The 24,529-nt window shown below is 35.0% G+C and overlaps 1 protein-coding gene and 1 long non-coding RNA gene across 2 annotated transcripts in view; both read left to right on the top strand.

The window, feature by feature from the left end:
• Window positions 1-24,529, top strand: part of LOC128188283 (uncharacterized) — an 82,879-nt gene that overhangs the window by 6,424 nt on the left and 51,926 nt on the right. The gene's annotated exons all lie outside the window — the stretch shown is intronic.
• The window catches only part of LOC128188286 (uncharacterized), a 39,369-nt gene continuing 21,834 nt past the window's right edge, over window positions 6,995-24,529 (top strand). Inside the window, exons 1-2 of the long non-coding RNA XR_008244139.1 lie at window positions 6,995-7,323; window positions 8,686-8,821. This is a non-coding gene — a long non-coding RNA (uncharacterized LOC128188286). The remainder of the gene's footprint in view (window positions 7,324-8,685; window positions 8,822-24,529) is intronic.

Here is a 24,529-nt window from a genome sequence, read left to right as displayed (position 1 = left end):
CCTTCGAAACGGGGGTATAACTACAATATATAATTGAGAACAACTATGTGCATGGTTACAATATCAATGAAGGCTTCTACCAAACTTGTGAAATTGCCAAGGGTCAGGGATTAATGTCTTAGACCTTAGCCATGCAGAGCAGATGGATAGGTAAAGAAAAAGCATATCAAAACTAAAGTACTTTATATACTTATCATTTTTATTCAAGTTTTAAAAATATTGGAATAACAAACACAAAACAAAAAATAAAGGAAACGAAGCCAGAGTTAACAAATGGGAAAGGCAAACAAATCGAAAGTATACACCTCATGCAATCACAGAGACATCTGTGTACAAAGAAAACATCAAGCCCCAATCCTGTAGATTGTTCAGACGATGGCAATATCTAATAGTTGTATTTACAGCATGTGGCGGACCGAGGAACCTAAAAGGATGACACTGGCAGGAATCAATTTCGTAAAATGAGGAAACAAGTAATATTTAGGAACATTGGATTCAGTTGAAATTTTAAGTAGAAATTTTCCTTTAAGTAAGCCGATGTATTTAGTAAAGTGAACCGAATAAACTTAATGGCATTTGTATTTCAGTTTCTAAACCTGTTTGAAGAATATAACGAATTATATCAGTTCAGGAATAGGTTTATTCATGACACATGTATACAAATCCACTTCATGCTCTCACGCACGCACAAATCATCAGCATGGCTATTTTTCCGTGCTTAATCCCCGGATGATACTATCAAACCATACACACAAAGAACCATCACTCTTACTCACATACTATATATTACATACTATAAGATTACTGTCCAATATTTCTGAAAAACATTCACAATTTTTTTTTTACATTTAGTAATGAGTCACAGTTCACAGTCCATTATAAATAGTTTACAAAATTTACAAAATTTACAAAGACAGTCACACTTCACAGTCCATGATACAAATAATTTTACACGGAAACACACGGACACGGCTCACATTTTAAAGTCCTTAAAATGTTGCGGAACTGTCTTTACACGGGTTGACCTTCTCAAGACTGGCTCTGTTGGTTTTCTTGCGATAGGTTCCCTCACAGAAGGCTGTCCTTCATCACCTGTATCAGCGGATACAATGATCGGTTCACTGTAAGTCTCTGGAATATCGGACACATCACTTTCGGAAGTTCCCGGTTCTTGTTACTTTTTCACAAACTCTCTATTCCTCTTCAATGTGAGTCCTTCTGGTGATTCAACAACACAGCTGTTTCCAGTTTTCTGTACCAAAGTATATGGCTCTGCATGGTACGGAGTGCCCATTTTGTCTTTGACTTCTTTCTTCAAAATGACTGAATCTCCAGGCTCTAAGTCGCAATCCACTGCACCACGTTTCTCATCAACATACAGCTTGTTTCTGTACTTTGAATACACATCCTTATCTCGCATTTCTTTATCAAACACAATTTCTTGTAGATTCTCTACTTGCGGTAATTTTGTTCCCAGTTTACGGCGGAACATCAATTCTGCAGGTGACACCCCAGTTGTACTGTGTGGAGTTGTTGGATATGCAAACAAGTATTTCCGGATTTCTTTCTTCAAATCCTTAGATTCTGCTTGTGCAATTCGAATCCTTTTCATCAATAACCGGTTTTGACGTTCAACCTCCCCGTTTGCAGCCGGATGTAATGGTGTAATTGCTCTGTGCTTGATACAGTTATCTGTCAAATAATCCTCAAATAACTTAGACCTGAATTGTGGTTCATTATCAGATCTTATCTGATATGGAATTCCGTGTCTACAAAACATTCCATCTAGAGCATCAATGATTTTCTCACTTGTAATGTCTTTGGTGATTTCAATTTCATAATAACGGCTGAAGTAATCAACTACAACTAACACATATTGTCCTGATGTTAATGGTCCCAGTAAGTCAATTGCCAATTCTTGCCACGGTCCAATCAGTAAAGGTGTTGGACTGATTGGCTCCGGTTTTGGATATGCACTAGTAATCTGACATCCATGACATGATTTCACATATTTTTCCACTTCTTTGTTCATACCATGTCACCAAACTTTCGTTCTAAGTTGTTTTGTTCCAACAATGCCCAAGTGCCCCTGGTGTGCTAACTGAACACACTGTTTTCTCAAACTTCTCGGAATCACAATCCTAGATCCACGTATCACAAGGTATCCAATAGAGCAAAATTCATCTCTGAATGGAAAATATTCAACACAAGAAATTTCCCTTCCCCTTTTTTAATGTATCTACGAATTCTGACAAGTTCTTCATCTCTCTTTGAAACTTCTTCTACTTCTAGAGTAGACAATGCATGAGGCGTAGCTTCCCTCGCTATAAATTTCACATATTGTTCAGTCTCCACAGAGTTACTGTTTTCCGCAGGTTTGTTTTCCACCAAACGTGACAATGCATCTGCAAAATTCTGATGTCCAGGTAAGTAACGCACGTTGAAATTGTATGCCATAAGTTTCAACAACCAGCGTTCAATTCGTGCATTTGGTCGAGATTTTTTTCCATAAAGAACTTCTAATGACTTGTGACCTGTAATCAGCTCAAACTCTACACCATACAAATAAATATGGAACTTCTCACATGCCCACACAACTGCCAGAGCTTCTTTCTCTGTTGTCGAATAATTGCGTTCTGCCACAACAATAACAGATAACATATGCATAACAGATGACTCTCGTTTCACCTTTGTGAACTTGAAGTAAGACTGTTCCAAGGCCCACATTGCTAGCATCTGTCACTAACTGTGTTTTTTCTGCATCTAACCTGTAGTGTCCTACTAAAGTTTCCACATTTGACAAACAACGTTTCAACGTATCAAAACTCTTCTTCTGTTCACGTCCCCATACGAAGATCACATTTTTCTTTGTAAATCTCCTCAGCGGTTCTGACACAGTCGCTAGGTTTGGTTTATATCGTGCACTAAAGTTTACTAGTCCAAGGAAACTTTTCACTTCAGATCCACTTGTTGGCTCTTTTGTATCCAGTAATGACTTGATCCTGTCACTTGTTGGCCCAATACCATTCGTAGACATCACATAACCCATGAATGTTATTTTGTTCATGCTAAATTCACACTTTGCTTGGTTCAGCGTGTATCCTTTTTTTTTTTAATTCTCTGCCATGCTAAACAAAGTCGTTTATCATGTTCTGCTTTGTCACGCCCATGGATCACAATATCATCTGAAATGTTTTGTACTCCCTCACAATCATGAAATACTTGTGAAATCACTTGCTGATATTTTTCTGGTGCTGATGAAATACCAAACATCAGTCTTTTATATCTATACAGGCCTTTGTATGTTACAAATGTAGTGATCTCCCTTGAAGATTCCTCCAACTCAGTCTGATGGTATCCACTTCTAAGGTCCAACTTGCTAAACACTTCACTACCATTCACATTGTACAGAGTATTTCGTCCACAGTCGGAATAGAATTTCACGAATAATCGCAGCATTGGCTTGTCTCATGTCGACACACAATCTGATGTCACCATTGGATTTCGGTACAATAATGACTGGACTGACCCAAGGTGTAGGAGCATTCACTTTCTCAATGATATCCTGAGATTCAAGGTCATTAAGTTGCTCTCCAACGTTTTCTCTCAAACTGTATGGAATCCTGCACATAGCTTGCGCAACAGGTTTTACATCCTGATCAATATGCAGCTTTAACTTAAAGTTTTTCAGCTTTCCTATTCCTTGAAAACACTCTGGGTGTTCACTAACAATGTCAAATGATTGTACAATGTTGACACCAAGTTTAAGAACTCCTAGATTCATAGCGGTATCTTTGCCTAGCAGTGCTGGCCCTTTTCCATTCAACACATAGAATTTTTCTTCACTACCGTTGCCTGTTTCCTCGATCAAGGTATGTGTTCGAAATTTTCCTAACAATTTCAGTGGTTCTGTAGAACTATATACATAGAGTTTCGTCTCACACTTTTCAGAATAACATTTTAGGCGTTTCTTCTTGAGAGCGTTCCACAGTTCTTTGTCTATAATATTGGCTGATGCACCACCATCAATAACGAATTCCACTGGATGTCCTCCAAGACTGACCGTAACTTTGTCTGACGACTTGTCCGATGTCTTCAGAATAAATGCAAACACATATGAATCAGATTCCGACTCTACTGTATGAATCTGTCCTCCTCTTTGAGATTTCTGTGCCATACGTTTTCCTTGTTTTGGCTTCGTTAAGCAGCAACTCATGAAGTGTCCCACATTCCCAAATTTCCTGCATTCCTTATCTTTTGCCGGACATGATGGATCTCTGGCGAAGTGTCCTTCTCGTCCACAACGAAAACACTTATTTCCATACTTTCTGTTCTTTATTGATGCCACTAATTCGGTATCCATATGTCTTGCCAGTGTGCCTCTGTCATTTCAAATGTCGCAGCTACTGTCCTCAACTGTTCCAGTGTTAAGTCTTTTTCTCTCTCTAACAACTTAGCTCTGATTTTATGAGACCTGCATTTTTCAATCACCTGATCCCGAATTTTCTCATCCTGATTTGCAAAATCACAATATACTGCTTGCTATCTTAGTTTCGTTATAAACTGTTCTAACGTCGCGCACGGTGTTGGTGTTAAAATGTCCTTTCAGGGTGCGCGCACAGTATTTGAGTATTTTTAAAAACAAAAATTTGGACATATGTAATTTTATATACCGATCTGTTCGAAAGTATACGGACTTCAACAAAACATGTAATAAAATGTAGGAACTTTTTTTATATTTAATAAATCGGCGTTAAAACCTGAAAATTTTTCTAGAAATGGCATGTAGATAGGTAACACTTTTTGGGTACATATCTCAAATAAACTACATTATCTCGGTGAACTTTCATTTTTGGAGGGAAATGTTTGGTGGACTAACTATTTTGATAATGAAACAGATATACGTCATAACGTTTTTGACGAAATCAATGCCAGGAATCGACGCCGGATCAAAGAATTCCCAGAATGGAGTTGTAGATGCGTAAAAAATCCTCGAAAATGGCCAGGGCAAGATGAGTTAATTGCCAAAATATAAATTGTGATTCAGGAACTTGCAATGATCTATTGAAGTTTTTTTTTTAAATATATGACTTTTTTAATAAAGAGAAATTGTTTCTGTGTAAAATTTTCGTAATATATATTTTATAATAATTTAATTTTCAATGATAAAAAAAAATTCGTAATGCTGGAGTTTATTCAAGACACGTGTCACAAGAGATACATTTCAAAGTCGAACGTTATGCGTAGCATGGCGATCACAAGTATCATGCCCATTAAAAAAAATGTTGGCTTTATTTCATAATAATAGAAATCATTTTAGAATATGCATTTTCATAGGTTGTATAGCCATTAAAAAGAAGCAAATGTGTCCGCAAATTTTCTTAATAGAAACATTTTAGAATGTCAACATGAAATGTCACACTTTCATTAAAAACACATTTAACTACATAAGCAATGAAAGAGAAAGTAACTTAGACACTTCTTTTAAAAAGTCGCGCAGAAAATTCACAAAAATGAATCGCAGTTAGAAATGTGCTTTTTCTCCCAAACAATTTGATGCCAAATATACAAGCATTGCGAATAAGTATTTAGAAAAAAATGATGTCAACATTATATGTCACGGGTACGTAAAATGACGCAAGGACTTGAACGTTACGGCATGCAGTATGTGTGCGGGGTTTTTTCTTCATAAAAACAGTTCTAGAGAAAATTATAAATAACTACAAATTATTTTGTGAAGAAGGTACCAAAGTATAAAAATAATAATAATAAAATATAGGAATAATAACTTAAAGACATAATTGATGATAAATATCTGAACTTAACCGGTCGAATTAATTTATTTTTACGAATAAGATATAGACAACATGGGTACATGTAAAATGACGCAATGACGTTAAACGTAATGTGACGATGAACATGTATTTTGATTATTTCAACGGGATCTTTGACTGCTACACTACGAATTAACATTAATGAAGAAAAAAAGAAACAAATTTCAGAGGAAGTTCATTTAAGAATTTAGGAATAAGAATTGAAAGCTGTGAGCGAATCACATGCTTTTGAACATTGATATTTCTTACAAATATTTATTTATATAACAGTTTTGAAATATATAAATATCTTACATGTGGAAAAACAATCAATTTAAAGGTCTTTTTTTAAAATTTATTTGTATGTTGTGGTTAATAAAATGTATCATTACGTTATGATAATGACGAGTGAAAATGACGTTTTTGACGTTACCGAAATTAACACCAACACCGTGCGCGACGTCTCTACAGTTTCTTTATCACTTTGTGTTATCTTACGAAATACGTTCATATGGAACATTCACTTTGTTTTAAAAATGTATATTTAACGTTTTGACAGCCACGGTATACACACTATCTTCTTGCTCTGCACGGACTTCATTCAGCGTATGATAAATATCCTAAACTTCTGGTCCTGCACAATGTAACAGTAAAGCTTTTCTTTGTTCAGGGTTACTCACCCCCTTTCCAACCGCAAAAAGTTCGAAATTTCTATGCCACCGTTTCCAAGACTGATTTAACTGTGACGGTTCTGCATTTGTGTCGAACTTCTGAACGCCATTCAGTTCAATAAGCGAAGCCATTGTATAAATTCTCCTCGTCGCCAGTGAAGAATATAAGAAATATATGAATTCACGAATAGGTTTATTCATGACACATGTATACAAATCCACCTCATGCTCTCACGCACGCACATATCCTCCGCAAGGCTATTTCCCGTGCTTAATCCCCGGATGATACTCTCAAACCATACACACATAGAACCATAACTCTTACTCACATCATACTCATACATTCATACACAAACAGTTACTTCCCTTAGATCATATAAATATACTACACTGTTTAAGGTCCTTTTTATGTAACATCATAACTAAAAATGAATGTGGACTTTAGAGCTAAACCAGGCTTACATTACTTCCGCGACACAGTATAGATATCGTATTTCTGAATGTGAAAAAGACTTCTAGGTTTAAAATCAGCACACAGAATAAAACGATTAGCGTCTGAAAGCTCTATGAACATCATGTAATGACATATAAAAGTTACATTTGAAATATCATTTTTAAGGGTATTCAACTATTAAGAAATGCAATAATATGAGACGACACCAATATATAAAGTTCTGGAGTTTTGTGGCTCTCCAATTTTTTTTATGTCGATTATATTTTAGAATGTTTGGGATATCATGGACATCACTGTACCTCGCCATGTTCACCTGGGTTTTACGGATTTGGATGTAGACTGAACTGTAGTTGTATCCCTTGTAATAATATCAATGGTTCTTGTGGTAAGTAATATATATATATATATATATATATATATATATATATATATATATATATATATATATATATATATATATATATATATATTCATGTACTCGCGTCACGCTTGATTGCACACGCTAGTTCTCGGTAACTAACGGTATAATCATGCAATTTTCACAGGTATGTATACACATGACAATAGATTAAAAGTATTCAGAAAAATGATGAGTAGTTTTTGCTGCAATGTTCACAGTCATGGCCTCTAAGTCAGAGAAAAGTAATTTCGCTAGAAACAATATGACTTTTTTAACAATGAATAAAAAAGTGAAATTGCAAAGGTCCTTGGATTAACTTCGATTACATTTAGTACATGTACAATTAAAAAAAACAAGGTTAAGAAAGCTTGGAAGAGTTAACGAACTTGTTGAGAAAAGCGCGTGACTCTAAAAAAAAGCGATATCGACATTGAGCTTCCATTATGTCAGTGTTGACTCACAGGTTACGGTATTAAAATTCGACAGATATACTAAGTTATTAAAATTCGGAGTGAAATTAAAGATGATAAGAGACAGAAACCGAAAAAGGTGGTGATGATATTGGTGTGCCGGCAAAAACTCGAGAATTTTCTACAAAAGATGCATTAATCGCGGCAACGATTTTACAAACTTTCCTCATGCAGAAAACAAACATCGAAGATTCCACATTTAGTGTTTTAAAAAATGATTGTCGTTATTGAAACTGACCAAAGAATTAATAAGATCGGAATCGAGTCGATCTTTGAAGCTGCCGTGCCATTGTATCACGTGACACTTAAAAAAAGATAATTATTTTTACCTTAACAAATATCAAAAAGTGTAACACTACTCTGCAGTTCATTAGTATGTGTGATACAATAATTTGATGGGCAGTAAGTTCATGTTTATTAGTATCACTGCTAGAATCCTATCGTTAATCGCATGAAATAAATATTGTCATTATTTATCGGAAACCCCCTCAACTCTTCGATTGGAAAACCCCTAAACATTTTTAACATAAAATATTCAATGCTGCCGTTGTTATTGAATGATGTCCGGTAAAAGTATTGATAGCTAGCTGCACCTTGAAATACACGGTCCGTTGTTACGACGAAAAGTAACCCCATGTTCAAACTTACGCATTTATAATTATACATAATAAAACACCCTATTATTATATTGCAGCGAACCGTACAGATTGTTGACAAACAATTAAAAACTCCCCACATTTTTTGCATCCACAATACTAGCATGATTTAAGCTTCATCGGTCTCCCAAAAACAATACATAAAAGACTAATTTTTGAAAATCGTATGGAAACCTGTGTATCTGCGGCCAAATACTTATGTTGTCAAAATTGTTTTTCAGAAAACAGGGCTAAGGATTTTTTCCTGTATGAAAGAAGCCAATCTGGTGAAACATTATGGCTGCCTGTTTTGCTGGGAGTATTTGCAATCGTGGGATCTTTAGCTGCTGTGCTGTTTTTTATGAATCTGAAAAAAAGGTAAAATAATTCTTACTTTACGATATACTCTTAGTATATAATCATGTGCAAACACATAATAAAAATAAATCTAGAAATACCGAGTTTATTTTTAAAGCGTAATTTTAAGGGATGTAATTTCATGTGCCAAAAAGAATTCGAAGAAAGTCCAAAACCACTCGGTTTTAGTAGCAGGGAAGCTACAAAACTTTATTCGGAGAATTATTACACTTCCTTTTCTTAAGCAACAAAGTCGAACTTTGTTAAAGTAACGAGATGTGTTCAGATGTCAGCGGAATGTTTTAAGAGATCATCTTAAAATTTAGTGTTTTCTATAACTCTTTATCTATTGGTCAGTGTCCAAAGATAATGGTCATGTGATCCACGATATTTAAATGTTATTTTTATTAGCGAAATATTTCGTGTATTTGCTGAAATTAACCGGGGAATCTCTGATTTCCGAGTTTTATAACGTTACCTACTATTGTGTCAAAGATTTTACTTGTATTTATTTTCTTTTTCTTCTAAATTTTAGAGCGATTTTAATCACATTACTTTCCCAGGATTTGAATATAATTATAGTTAGGAAATGCATTTATTAGGTTCAAGTGTTAATTAATCTCAATTACTCGTTTATCTAAGTTCATGATAGTAAAAATATCAAATGTCTTAAAAATTTAGATGATTGAATTTCCTCACTTGTAATATTTACACCACAAGAATCACTTATAGGCATTGAATAGTTCAAACGGGATTAATTAGCTATGTAATTTACTTAGGGATTAACTCAGGTGTCATGTTACATAATTTTTGTTTTATATATTGTTGAAATTCTTTTAGTTTAAACAATATTTATTAGGGCCCCGCAAGGATTTGCGGGTGCCCTATAGTAATCACTCTGTCCGTCCGTCCTTCTGTCCGTCCGTCTGTCACTCTTCCGTCCACAAATTTTCTGTTTTTTTCTAATAACTTTTTTCATGGTTGCCCAATCAAGTTCAAATTTGGTATGGTAGTTCAGTAGGCAAAAATACATATTTTGATGCTAAGTTTGGTTCTCTTCTGGTTTGGAGCTGGGGTGGTGGGGTAGATTCCTTAACTATGCATAATAATGAATGGGCAAAGAGAGATAACTGCTGAGAATGTTACCATTGTATACTTGGAAGGCTGTGCAATATTTGTCCTTTGGGATTAATTAACCTTCCACAGGAAGAAAATCCTAAGCTTCATCTTTATTTGTCACATTGAGATTAATTACTGCACTGCCTGTGTCTGCAAATGAACTTTGTTTTGAAGTTAAGGTCAATTCTGAATGATGTGTAGTATTGTGTACATTCTTTGAAATATGGATTTAAAATATATAATATTCATACTTTATTTTGGTTAAAATACCGTACACATTGATTTATGATAATTTTATTGAATTCTAAAATCAAGATATATATTAAGATATCCTTTTTCACTATTTTATTTTTTAATTATTTTATTTTTTTCTGCTTTTATGCTGTTAATTTTAAGAGGTAATCAGATAATAACCCCATTCTGTCATTTCTGAAAAAAAAATCTTATTGTAAATTTAGAAGAAAAGGATGACAAAGCAGAACAATTAATCCCCTGGGATGAATTATCTTGCCTGCTGCAGAAAATTTAGAGGCTTATCTCTATCTGTCATATGAAGATTAATGAACACCTTTGTCTGCAACTGATGTTTGTTTTGAAGTTGAGGTCAACCCTGGGTGATACAATGTATTTGCATTCACTGAAGGCTTGCATTTTTAGCCGGGCTCTGCTGAAAGCAGAGTCCTGGCTATAGGCAGGCCAATCGCCAATGTTACTATAAATAGCACAAATAAACAAAAAACCAAACAGCGTCAAGGTAAAGCTTCCGCCATACCAAATAGTTACACAAAGAGCCACGTTTTGTCAAAAGTGTTGGCATTTTGTTTCTTTTTTTAAATTTCGAATGAATTGTCTATCTTTTTTAGTTTTCTTATTAATAACGTGTTTTTAAAACATTACTATGCATTTTGAACTCATACAATGCGCATGAATTTCCATGAACTACTTTGCTGCACGATGAAGAAACGGGGATGGAATATATAATGCTTGTTGCAAAATTCAAGGCAACAACTGTTGAACTTTTTAACTTCTACTAGACAGACTTATTTTTTGTTTATAGCCGCTTACAAAATTGGGTCGCTCTCTGATGCTTTGCCGACATTAAAAGCATGAGAGAGAGAGAGAGAGAGAGAGAGAGAGAGAGAGAGAGAGAGAGAGAGAGAGAGAGAGAGAGAGAGATTTTCAGTCTTTACTACACAATATGCATAAAGACACACCAAAAGAGCCCGGCTTTCAGTACTTCAGTACTTTGATATAAAACACCTGTTTAAATCTTTTTTAAATATTCATTTAATTTAGTTTTTTATAAGACATGAGGTTATCCCTGTTTTATGCAGATACAAGGTTACTATTCCGAGTTTTCGGACATTCAGGAATTACCTTGAAATTTTAGAAATACAGTTGTTACTTATAATTTCCATATTTTTTTTTTACCACCTTATATATATTGCAGTTCTTTACATCTTATGCTGGGCATTTATTTTTCATCATTGTTAATATAAAGAGGATGGAATTCAAAGTTTTTTTCACTTCTCTATCTTAATTGTCATAGCGGGGCCCTTCCTGACTGGTCAGTTTTCTAGTTCATTATAGATTCAAATACATTTACATGATGATAATTACAATTGTAAGATCGGGAAATAAGCCATAGGGCTTATATTAATCCCTCTCTTGCATACACTGCAGAAATGAGAGGTGTGAAATGAAATGTAAGTACAAGGAACAAAATAGGAAAATGTGTCAAAAGTCAAAGTTGGAAACACATTTTATGAGGTAATGAAAAAAGTCAACAAAATAAAATATGAAAAGAATATTACAATATATTCGTTGGTTGAACATCAGGGGCCCGTTTCTCAAAAAGGCGTAAATCTGGACCTAAGTTAGTCCGACTAACAAAGTTACACCAATATTTAGTCGGGTCTAAGTTGCGTTTCTGAAAGAGGCGTAAGTTAGGGTTTAAATGTCGAAGAACTTAGACATCTCCGCTGAGTACTAAGCATGTGCATATCGTATTTTGTTTTCCTTTTGAGGCTATGATTATAGTGGTGGATCAATTTTCGAATTCATAGTACATGTTGTACCCGAAAGTATGCATGATATACTTTACCACTGAATGTGCATAGTTCAAGTTGTTCATAATGAAAGTAGAACAAATGCCGATATACACTTCATAACATAACAAAATTTTAGGGAAAAACAGTTGATATTAAAGAGGCATATCTTAAAGGTTTCAGAAACTAAATATATGACAATTAAATGCATTGTAGATGATACTGACGCACAATCGTAAATATTAATTGAACGAAACAATGCATAGAAATTAACCCCAATGTTCGTGTAAACTTCAAATATTTATAGAATACATGGACAGGGTACAGTAGATATGCCCGCATAAATCTGCAGAATGATAAGTATGCTTCATATAGATATTTAGACACTTTCAGTTGCTGGGATAAGGCTTGATTCTTTTTTATCATATCACTATATTTTTTATAGAAAATAATATGACCATGAGTTATAAACAGCAACCAACTGAAATCTAAAATATCTACTGCATAAATAACATTACATGAGCCTTGTCCATGTCTACAGAAGGAAGAAACGTTCCATTCTCTGGTCCGATATTGAAAGAATGTAGACATTGACATGGAAACAATTCTTGATTTTCTGCGATTAAAATGATAATAGTTTTGAAATATATTGTCAACAATTAACAAGACAGGAATAATCAACATTTGAGGCCGGGGTCTCCCCAACTCCCTTTCCTGTTTTTGGTTTAATCGACTGATTGTTTTGTGTTGGTTTTTTTCGGGGAGGGGGGGGGGTTGAAAGTAGTATAGAGGGAATTTTTCGCCCCCGTTTAATTTTTTAATCTAATACAACGCTTTTGTATTGTAAGTCGACAACTTCGGGAAAAAAAACATCCCTTGATATACATACATCTTAAATATGATGAAACAAAACTATCATTCAGTAGCAATCTATTCAGTTAAATGATACAAATAAACAGCACATACATATGCACGAAGATCATTGATAGTACATGTACATTGTAAACCATACCTATTTAAAAGAATTACAATCGATGTTAAATATGAAGGCAGTTATTCACTTAATCCTAGAATAAATAAGATTAATGATTTTGATTTCCGAAAATTCAAGGAAGTGTGCATGTGAAATTTTAGAATCTTTAAGAACCTTGACAAACGCTTGTCAATAGATCTGGAATTGATACACACTCTGCACGCTTTAAAAACATATATTTTTAAGTAATATTTTAACAAAAATTGTACATGTATCTAAATGCGAGTTTATAAACAATCAAAATACATGTAGCTTTCATGCAGTTTTGTAAAGATACTAGGGGTAAAAAAAAATGAAAATGAGAATGTATACGTGTTGTAAAGTTGTAAGTAATATAAGTAAACAATATACAACCACACACAAGGACAAATTACAACTGTAAACGTTTTGCGTTGCTCCTATTCAAAGGAATATTCTCAATATTTTGAAATCGGTTTCGTTTCATACCAGGCTGAAGCTAGCAGCCACTAACAGCAGCCACTAAGCCCGTAGAAGCTAGCAGCCAATAAGGAAATTCATCAAAGTACTGAGAGTACTCGAACAGAAAATTATATTTTACTTAATTATCGACATAGTTTAATTAATATCATAATGATTAATACTCAATAATTTGTACGAGCATTGACGACTTCCGAAGCAGTAAAGCTTGCCTGGATAAGAGACTTGCAAACACTTGGATTAAGTAGAGGACCTCAAGAGGTATTCATAATAAGCGTTAGAGGGCACCTATGACTCCTACAAGGGTTCGGTTAGCTCACCCAAACTTTGTCATAATCTCAAGTGAGATATAAACCCCTGAAATGAGCCAGAACCCCTGGGAGCCACTTGGTGGTACCCCTACAGCCCAAAATTGAGACCGGGAAATGATAGCCCTATATGCCCCCTACACTACCCTGTTGTTCGTTTGATGCACACTTCAAAGATAAAAGAGATAATGGTCCACCTTTCGCCCCTATAATTATCATTGTGAAATGCTAAAATATGACAAAGTTCGGGTGAGCTAACTGAACCCTTGTAGGGGTCATAGGTGCCCTCTAACGCTTATTATGAATACCGCATGAGGTCCTCTACTTAATCCAAGTGTTTGCAAGTTCCTGTGGCCAATCACAAGTGAGATATAAATCCCTGAAATGAGCCAGAACCCCTGGGAGCCACTTGGTGGTACCCCTACAGCCCAAATCTGAGACCGGAAAATATTAGCCCCATATGCCCCCTACACTACCCTGTTATTCGTTTGATGCACACTTCAAAGATAAGGAAGATAATGGGCCACTTTTAACCCCTATATCATTGTGAAATGCTAAAATATGACAAAGTTCGGGTGAGCTTACCCGACCCTTTTCATTGTCAATGTTGTATTCGATGGTTCACGTCAAAACATGGCCGATACAAAATAATCCCAATTTCACCTGATGATGTTCGCTGTTTTTGACTTCGACATATAATAATTTACTTATGAGAATAAAACCACAATGCTGGGTGTTCTACTGTCTCATATTCGTAATAATACGATGCCTTTTTAATTTTTGATTGATGTTGTTTCCGGGGGAGTAAATAGGCCCGAGGATAAATTTTTAAACACGCACATGTTCAACGTCGATGTAAACAAATTATCTTGCCACACTGAGTTGGCTTTGAGTTTTTATTGTATTTGTATCGTTTTATGCCTTTTAATTTACTTTAATTTATCATTTCTTTTATATCACAATACGTTGCATATCACTCAATACGATGCATATAGTTTTTCTATTTGTATCAATAAGTCTACACTTAGGATAACAGACGTATTTCATTTCTATCCAACATAGAAGCATTTATAACTCTTATCCAGGCGAGCTTTACTGCTTTGGAAGTCAGCAATGCTCGTACAAATTATTGAGCATTAATCATTTTGATATTAATTAAAATATGTCGATAATTAGGTGAAATATAATTTTTCTGTTCGAGTACTCTCAGTCCTTTGATAAATTTCCTTATTGGCTGCTAGCTTCTACGGGCTTAGTGGCTGCTGTTAGTGGCTGCTAGCTTCAGCCTGGTTCGTTTCATAGGTTCAAATTTGATTAGAAACATTAAATTATAGTCTATGCTTACTGAGTATTGATTTAAAAATCAATAATCTATTCGTACTTATGTATACATCTATCTTTTTGGGGAATACATGTTCATTTTAGAATTATAGCATCTTTTTAATTATTGTGTTTATATCATTTATTGGGGTATACCCATCTTTAATTCTTCATACTTAAAGTAGATTTCCTTAAAGAGTAGTAATGTATATTACACGCTTTTAATAAGGTAAGCCCATTAATTATCAAATTGATTTAATCTTAATTTATTTAGAAATAGGAACAGTTATCGAACAATAGGTATTTTTTAAAGTTTACGTACATGTACATGTACAAATATTTCGATAAATGAGAATTTTTACCCTTAATAACACGTAAAACAAACCAAAAATTTAAATTCTCTGTTTATTTTGCCTTAAAAACAAAACACTCGCCATTTTGTGCACAGACTAAGGACTTACGCCTACCCATAAGCAGGCGTAGATTTAAACCCAAATTTAGTCCCGACTAAGTTTCCGCCTTTTTGTGAAACGCAACTTAGTCTGGTTTTGAGGTTTAGTCCCTGATTTAGTCCGGACTAAGCTTACACCTGGACGTAGGCCTTTTTGAGAAACGGGCCCCAGAACAGAAATATAGTATACATAATCACGTGTTAATGTTCAAACACATCCATACAAAAAAGAAAGAAAAGGTGGCTTTATTTCTTACACCAGTTATGTGTACGTTTTCAGTACAATTTTAACTCAATACATGCTAACACAACATAGAGAAACCGTAGGATTTTTGCCGATTTCCATTAATTATTGTCATAAATATAAATATAAGTGGTGGGAATAAGATAAACAGGCAACCGAAGAAAGGTATTATTATTGTACAACATTCTTATGATTGCTGAATCTTTTACTCTCAAGTATAAATCTTTGTACGGTGTGAAAAATTTGTTCATTTTCTACAATACTTAGATAATTAGATCCGTAGAGTAGTAAGTTAGGGTCTGTAGAATTTGCGAGTGTGTTTATTGTTATATTTCGTATTGTAGCATATTTTGGACAATGCAAAAGGTAATGATCAGTGTTTTCTACTGACCCACACGAACAAAAAGGGGATGGACAAAGGTTTCTGTTGAACATATAAAGATTTAAAGTACTACATTCTAAACGTAGTTGAGAGTGGAGAATTTGACCTATGCGAGACCCTATATGATAGTATTCGGGAATAGTTATGTTGTTTTTGTTTAGATATTTTTTGAAGCTTTTTATGGAAGGATTGTTCTGTACATTGCTTGGTATTGTGTTCCAAAGTCGTATGGTATTGGGAAGAAAAGAGAATCGTAATATAGCTTTGTTCTTGCGTAGATTTCTCGTATTGAGTTAGTGCTTCGTGTATTATGTGATTCATTGGAGAGCAGCTGAGTCTGAAAAACTTAAGGTTTAATAGATAATTGGGAACTTTGCCGTGAAACATTTTAAACAAAAGAATAAGCCGACGCTTAGATAAAGGAACCCAGCCTGTTTCTTTGTATAGGAGAGTTTTGGAGGCTAGTCTATTACCCCCTGTCACAATTCGCGCCGCTTCAAGCTGAATGTTCTCGATTTTTAAACTAAGATATTCTGGTATATTGTCCCAAATAACATCGGCATATTCCAGGACTGGTCTAATTAAGGAGAAGTACAATTTTTGAAGACTATTTCTATCTAGTATATATTTTACCTTACGCATTAGACCCAATTTCGCGTATGCTTTAGATAGAATTCCATTGGTATGCAAGTTCCACGATAGATTGCTACTTATAGTTACTCCGAGGTGTTTATGCGATTCTACATCTTTGAGATGGACGTCGTCGAATATTAATGAGGGATGAAAAGGTTTCTTTAGTTTAAGGGAAATAGTCATACATTCCGGGTTTTTTGGATTGAAGGATACCAGCCATTTTTTCGACCACTCGTTTATTTTTTCAAGGTCAGAGTTTAGTAAAGTTCCGGACGTAAATGGATTTTCAACAGTTATGTAAACTGAAGTGTCGTCGGCAAAAAGTTTGATGTTGCATTCGATATCAACCACTAGGTCGTTTATGAAAATAAGGAAGAGGAGTGGACCTAGAATGCTGCCTTGTGGAACTCCTGCTTTGACGTTCATAAATTCTGATCGAGATCCGTTAATAACAACACATTGTTTTCTATCATGGAGATGACTGAGGAACCAAAGTAATAAGTTTCCTCGTATACCTATTTTTTCAAGTTTATACAATAGACCTTTATGCCAAACCTTATCAAAAGCTTTACTGATATCAAAGAATACCACTCTGATCTCTTAGCCTTGATCAATAGCCCGATAAAAGTCGTTTGTTATACATAGTAGTTGATTTATTGTGGAGTCATTTTGACGGAATCCAGATTGTTTTGGAATTAATATGTTATTTGAATGAAGATAATTATATATGTGCTTAAAGATGCATCTTTCCATACACTTTCCAAGTACACTTAACAATGAGATGGGTCTATAATTACTAGCAATATTAGCTGATCCTTTTTTAAATACTGGGACAACATTTGAAGTTTTCCATAGACTCGGGAAGGATGAGTTTTGAAGGGAAAGGTTGAAGAGTTTAGTAAGAGGATATGTAAGTTCTTGTTTGAGAAGCATTGGATTTAGGTTATCAGGGCCGGTAGCTTTGCTAGTGCTTAACATTTGTAAAGTGTCCTTAACATCTTGAGAAGAAATAACGATTCTATCGATAGTGCTCTGCGAAGTATTATTTGGGTTATCTGGTAGATCAGTATTTTCGTCATTGACCTGTGACTGTAGACAAAAATATGTATTGAATATATCTGATTTTTCAAAATCGTCGCTTGTCGGTGTACCATTTTCATTTAATTTGATAGGAGGATAAGAAGATTTGTTAAGTTTTTTAATATTACTAACTCTTTGCAGTAATGACCACCATTCTTTTTGAGACAGGTTTTTTTATTTGATTTGGTTTGCTAATTTTAAGTAGTATGTTTGTCTTGCATTCCTTACTTTGTTTACACATTCATTTCTAGCTTTTCTGTACTTAGCCCAGTCTGCTGGAGATTTCGGTTTTTTTGCTTTTTTGTGCAATCGTTTGCGTTGCCTTACTGCTTTGCGGACTGCATTGTGCAGCCACGGGGGGTCGCTAGGGCGATAAGTGATTACCTTATTTTGAATATTTTCTGACGCAGAATCTAGTATTTTATTTTTAATTTCATTACTATACTTGATTTATATCATCCCAAATTAAACTTTCCCAATCTTGATTTTGCAAGCTGGTTTTATAATCATAAAATCTGTTTCAGCAAACGACCAAATTTTCCTTGTGAATGTCCTAGTGTATGATTTGGGAAGTTTTAAAACACAATATACAGGACAGTGGTAGCGTGTAGTGCTAGGAAGTACATTTTCACCCACCCCAAAGAAATCAATCTTTTCCGTATCGTTTACGATTAACAAATCCAATATGGTTTCGGAATTTTCCGTAAAATGTGTTGAATTTGAGATTAATTGAGTCATTCCTATGTCTTTAATAATGTCACTAATTTTGCAATTTTTTGAGTTGCGGAGATTGTCATTAAAATCGCCCGTGATAAGTACATTTTCTATATTTGTGTTTTTGGCTTTTTCCATAGAATATGCTATTTGATTCCATTTTTCCCTATCGGCATTCGGTGGACGGTAAAAAGTTCCAATGAGAATTTTTTTCTTGTAAATTAAGCATTCGACCCAGATGCATTCGATTTGGTTAACTTCTTAATCTGTTCGGCGTTTACATATTATATTACTATTTACATATATCATCACGCCACCATATCTATCGTCTCGTCTATCGCGCCTAAATGGCCCTTGAAAGCCTTGGATCATTAAAGTTTCAGAAGTTGTATTATTGTCTAACCAAGTTTCGTTTAGCGTAATAATGTCGAATCCCCCAAATTCTGCTTGAATTATATCAAGCTTGTTACATATACTTTGAACATTGAGGTGTATTAGAGTAATTGATTTCTCTAGGTATGCATCAACAGAGTCTAGAGAGCTGTCGTTGTCATGGTTTATCACTGGGGGGCCTGGATTTTGTTCAATGTCGCCGCAAAGTAAAAGTAAAATATAGATAATTACAGTGGTAACAACGTTATTGTTGACAAGCCAATCGTGTTGAATAGTTCGTGTAACGTGGGTGATCGTTCGTGTAACGTGCGGGATCGTGCGTGTATCAGGAAAAATAGTTTGCGTTTTTTACCGTGCGTGTTCGTGCGTGATCGTGCGGTTTTCTCGTTTTGTAACATTTTTTACGGAATGTCAGGATTAATTCTCAAAACAACGACAAGTAGTTTTTGTAAAACAATGTGAATTTTAAACTTATTTTTATAGAAGAACATTGACAGTTGTTAACATTCATTCTCTCTTTCGTGGTTAAATACATTTATCAAGTATTTCCACAGCTCATTCAATCCTTTGTTCGGTAGAGTTAGTTTTGCATAATGTTATAGTCAGCCTATTTAAAGCATCCATTGTGTCTTGACACATAATTTTAATCATATTAGCAAGAGTGACACGTTGAATGAAAGCGGTCAAGCTTACCCACTCCCCGTTTTAAACTAAACGATTGTCCCCAACGTTTTTCTTTCAAATGAGAATACGCATTCCTATCTGGTTTATTATGTAAACATTTGTTTGATATAATTTTTTATAGACGCTTTAAAATTTAGAATAAAAAGAAATAAATCAATTATGTACTGTAAATAATGAAAATATTCAATGTGTAAAATCGAAATTCTCTGGAACAAGGTAACAAATTTACCTCTATCCCGCATAATCAAATCGTACGTAAGGGACCTGGTTTACATAAACAGTCAACTTGTATGTAAATAATTTCGTAAAGTTAATGCAGTATTAACTTTACTACTTACATTAAAAAAACAAACACAAACATCAAAATGCCTGACAGCCAGCCGTGGTTGCTGGACGCCTTTGATTTATTAAATATTGCTATCTATATAGACAAACTTGCAGAAAAACATCATGATGAACTAGCATATATAAATATATGAAAACTGCTAGTTTACCGATATACATCAAAAATAAATATCAGAGTCATAAAAAATATCTCCCTTTACACAATGCATCAGGGCCGGCCAGGAAAAAAACTAGAGATAAAACGATAAAAATCGCAGTATAAAAACTCTAGAAAACCTGTGTCTGTTGCCAGGTGCCGCTGGATGCAGGGAGGTTGTGAACAGACCTCACAACATATATGGTATATATTTTACATAAAGATACTTAGTAATAAATTTTTTATTTGTCTAACTCCTGACGCGCGGCGGCTAGAAGTGAATACCTGAATAACACCTGTCTAAAACCTGTTCTACTCTCCAATTCTATTGGCTACTAATGGACCCTTCCATAATAATGCACCGTTCCGTAAATACAACATTTTCCCGCTATTACTACCGAAACGCGGGAAAATACAATTATCTTCAATTCATTTACACTTAAGTTATTATTCGTTATGGAGACAAAAAATTAATTTGTGTACGAATCATATATTTATTTTTAATGGATGTGTAAATTGTTTACCGGAAAATATAAAACAGTGCATTGCTACTGTACATGCCGCTTTTCAATAATTTAATTCCTATCTTAAATATTAATTTTGATTTTGCGTGTTTAATGGTGTAGAATCGTTCGGTTGCGTGTTTTATCGTTTTTGTTCGTGTATCGTGAAAATTCAGTAAGTTAGTGATCGTCCGTGTATCGTGCGTGATCGTTTGTGTATCAGAATCGTGCGTGTCGTTTGTCAACAATAACATTGCTGCCACTGTATTGATTTTATTGTCATTGTCCATGTGAGTGATGATGTACATGTGTATTTATGTAGGGCATGTGAAGGCGGGAGTCGTAGTATTTCGATTCTTTGTTTGATTTTGGTGAGTTTTGGTTATTACGTGGCATTATGGTCGTGTATGTAGGTAATATGCATAATATTAATATGATTAGTGATATTGAATTTGGTCCAAACTTAAGTAGTAGGTTGACCATCAAAATAGTAAGCAAATTAAGAAACTCATTATTCTTTTTAGCACCGTTGTATAACCCTGTCCGGATCCTGTGTGTGACACTATTTACTGGCATGGTTTAGGTAATTGGCGTGAAAAATACATATGACAATAAACAAGGGGGGTTACACAGGATCTAGAGCTGACAAAAACGGAAAAGTAATACAAGTTTGATATGTAGAACAGTGACTTCACTTAAGGATGATATTCTAGGTTTCTTTTGTGTTTCCAACTCAATATATAACCAAAGGAAAAATAAAATAAGGAAAATATGTACATTAAAATCAAAAGTAAACATTTGTTTTCTTTTGAGTGCTGTAATGAAGGGTTTGACTATAGACAATGGATTTTGTTTGTAATAACTGTAACAAACTTATGAAAAACTTAGAATTTGTCAAAAGCTAGTGATGAATACGATTTGAACACATACATTAATGCTTTTCACAATGTAATATCATGAGTGGATCTTATGATCCGAAAATACCAACTTGAGATTTTTACAACGATCATGTGCGTTGCAGTTCATGTGAGTGCGTTAGTTCAACATGAGAAGGATTTAACCGTCCGTTGTTTGTCGTCCTCCAATATGAGCAAGGAAATTGCTCATGTCTTTCGGGTTAAGGATCTTGTGTTTGCAGTCGTGAAAATCGATAACGAAGATTTTTCCGTCCCAAACGAATGTTGATTTGGCTTGTCTGGTTTTATCGAGTTGCCTAGCCTCGTAGGCTAGCTTATTTCGGGTTTTAGTAAGGTCTTGGTTTATGGCGACCTTGTCCATGCCCGTAACGTTTCTGAGACCTTTGCTCGACTTGAGGAGGCGATGACGTAGCTCGTAAGTTTTTGATACGGCCAATGATTTGCCTTGGTTTTGCCGGATTTTTGGCCCCACCCGGTGGGACACCTCAATGTCCGCCTGCTTTAGGGGAACGTCGAGTTTCTGGGCGATGTCCAACACTACTTGGTCGGTATCCTCACACTCCTCGGATACGCCGGAGACCCTGACACAACTGTGCTTGAGAGCTTCATTTTCGTTTTGCAATGAAATAATTTGATCTTCTAACGGTTCTATAGCGTTGTTTAGCTCTGTAACCAAGAGACCCTTGACAGCTACTGCTATCCGTTGTACATCGATGTCTGTTAGTACATGTACCGATTGTTGGGACTGCTGCTGAGGCACACCCACCCCCACCCCGTTTGTGTATGGTGGAGAAGACAGAAATGTTCCGGGATGTACTATGTGGGCGAGGTGTGGATGATAGTGTGACATTGGTGTAAAGGAGCCCTGAGGAACTTGGTTGGGGTCCTGCATGGATCCGTGCAGTGACATGGCTGGGGTTATGTTCATATGTTCTTTCGTTTTTTTTGTGCAAGTGAGTTGTGCTTGGTGACGGTTCAGAGTCAGAGGAGAGGAATCAGATCGTTTTCGTTTTGGTTGTTGCTCGAGTTTAGACATATATATGACACACAAAAACTACACAAAGAAGGTTCACAGTACAGTTTTGTTTTGTTTTGGTTCGCTATACACTTGGCTGGGCACTGTTGTTCGAGTTTATCTTCACCCAAAAACCACGTTATACATTCTACACTTGGACTTATAAAGAATGTGGGCGCTTAAGATGTAGATTCGGCAGGAATCTGGGCGCACAAGGAGAGTGAAAATTTCATCAATTAATTTTGAATATTTTTCGATTTATAACCGTTATTTGGTTTCTGTTGGATGTGGAATAAGTGGAAAAATATTTGAAATGCAAAAGGTTTTATTATAATATTGGTCTAAATATAGCAACACGATGCAATTCATGCAAAATCCTTAGGCTACTTATTTACAACTGTTTTTAATTGATTTTGTTGTCTCTGGGTCTTCTCTCCACAAATTTGAAACGTGTAAAGGAAACATATTTCAACATTAAAAATGTCGCATTTTAAAAAAAGATGGAGAGATGACCCAGAGATGACTAATTATGTACTTTTCAAATTATTTTTTGAAGGATAAAAAACAAAGTCCATTGATAAGACAGTGGTGTTTCAAACAGTACTTTACAGAGCATATATTGACAAGTCTCCGTGGCTCAGTGGTTTCGTCCTGGATTTAGTGAATACATACATTCAGTGTTTTGGGTTCAAATCCAACTGGTGGTCTTTTAAAAAAAAATTAAACTTTTTTGTTTTAAATGTATGTTATTATAACATGATGTTGAATTATAATATACCGGTATATTTTAATTTGTTTTTATTGATTTCTAGATCTGCTGTATGAACACTATAAAAAAATTCTTTTCTTATTACTAGTTTTTTAGGATAACACAATATAACTTCATTAAATAATGTTTTCATTAACATTTCCAACTAGTTATCGGTTTACCTCTCATTGCCATTTTTTGAAAGCTTTGTGAGTTTTTTTAAAAACCGGAATAGCCATGTACTTCGACTCTCAACATAATATATTTTTGTTGAAACCTGTACATAGCCTTTCGAGGTTATAGACATTTAAATCCCAATTGATTCGTGTCGAGGATTCCTGCAAACTTACAATCTTGTGCGCTCACTTTCTTTACATTCGGAACGCTCAGAGGATTATTAATAATAAATATCTTTCTTCAATTATGTCTTCAACTTAAGACATAATCAAAACAAGTTAAGGAGAGCGACCAAGGGTATAAACAATGAAACAGTGAAAAGCGTGCGTGCGGGGGTGAGCGTAGACTCACCTTGCTAAGAAAGTTTAACAGGTGTTCGGGTAGAATACACTATAACTTCCATGCCAATTCCATGCGAATCTTCAAACGTATGTCCATTAAACACAGTCAATGCAGAAATCACCCTTCACTATTAGGCACAAATAAGTAAAACTTACATATTTCTAATTTTCTCAATCCGTTGAATGTCCCCCTCTCACCTGTCTAGCGCATGCGTGTATACTGGAATTCTTTTGTACATTAGTCGGAATTGGACAGCCGTTCCGATATCACCGATCTGTATCAAAATTACTGTCAGATCCTTGTAGTTAATAAATGTTGAAACGCTGATTAGACTTTGTACGGTTATCTTGACCATAGAGACGGCTACCACCCGAATGTCGATCGGGTTTTAATACAGCCAAGTGTCGATCGAGTTGTACAGTGGTTGTTACTGGTGGTGCTACTCTAATCGGTGACCCAAGGCCCGAATAAAGAAACATCGTTTATCGATTTAGCGCTTCTTTGTGTTTAAGTTCAGACGACACGTTCCTCAAGCATCTTTTTTGTATCTCCTCGTAATAAAGAGTTCCAATAAAAATTATTATTTGTATAATGATTTTTAAAATGATTAAAATTTACTTGTACATGGATATGCCTAGATGGCCGAGTGGTTAGAGCCATGTTCGCTCTCTGCCAGGAGCGTAGGTTCTAGAGGTTGTG

This window comes from Crassostrea angulata, chromosome 6 (genome assembly GCF_025612915.1).
Source record: "Crassostrea angulata isolate pt1a10 chromosome 6, ASM2561291v2, whole genome shotgun sequence".
NCBI lineage: Eukaryota > Metazoa > Mollusca > Bivalvia > Ostreida > Ostreidae > Magallana > Magallana angulata.
The sequence above is the reverse complement of the archived record's forward strand: the minus strand, read 5'-3'. Positions and strand labels throughout refer to the sequence as shown.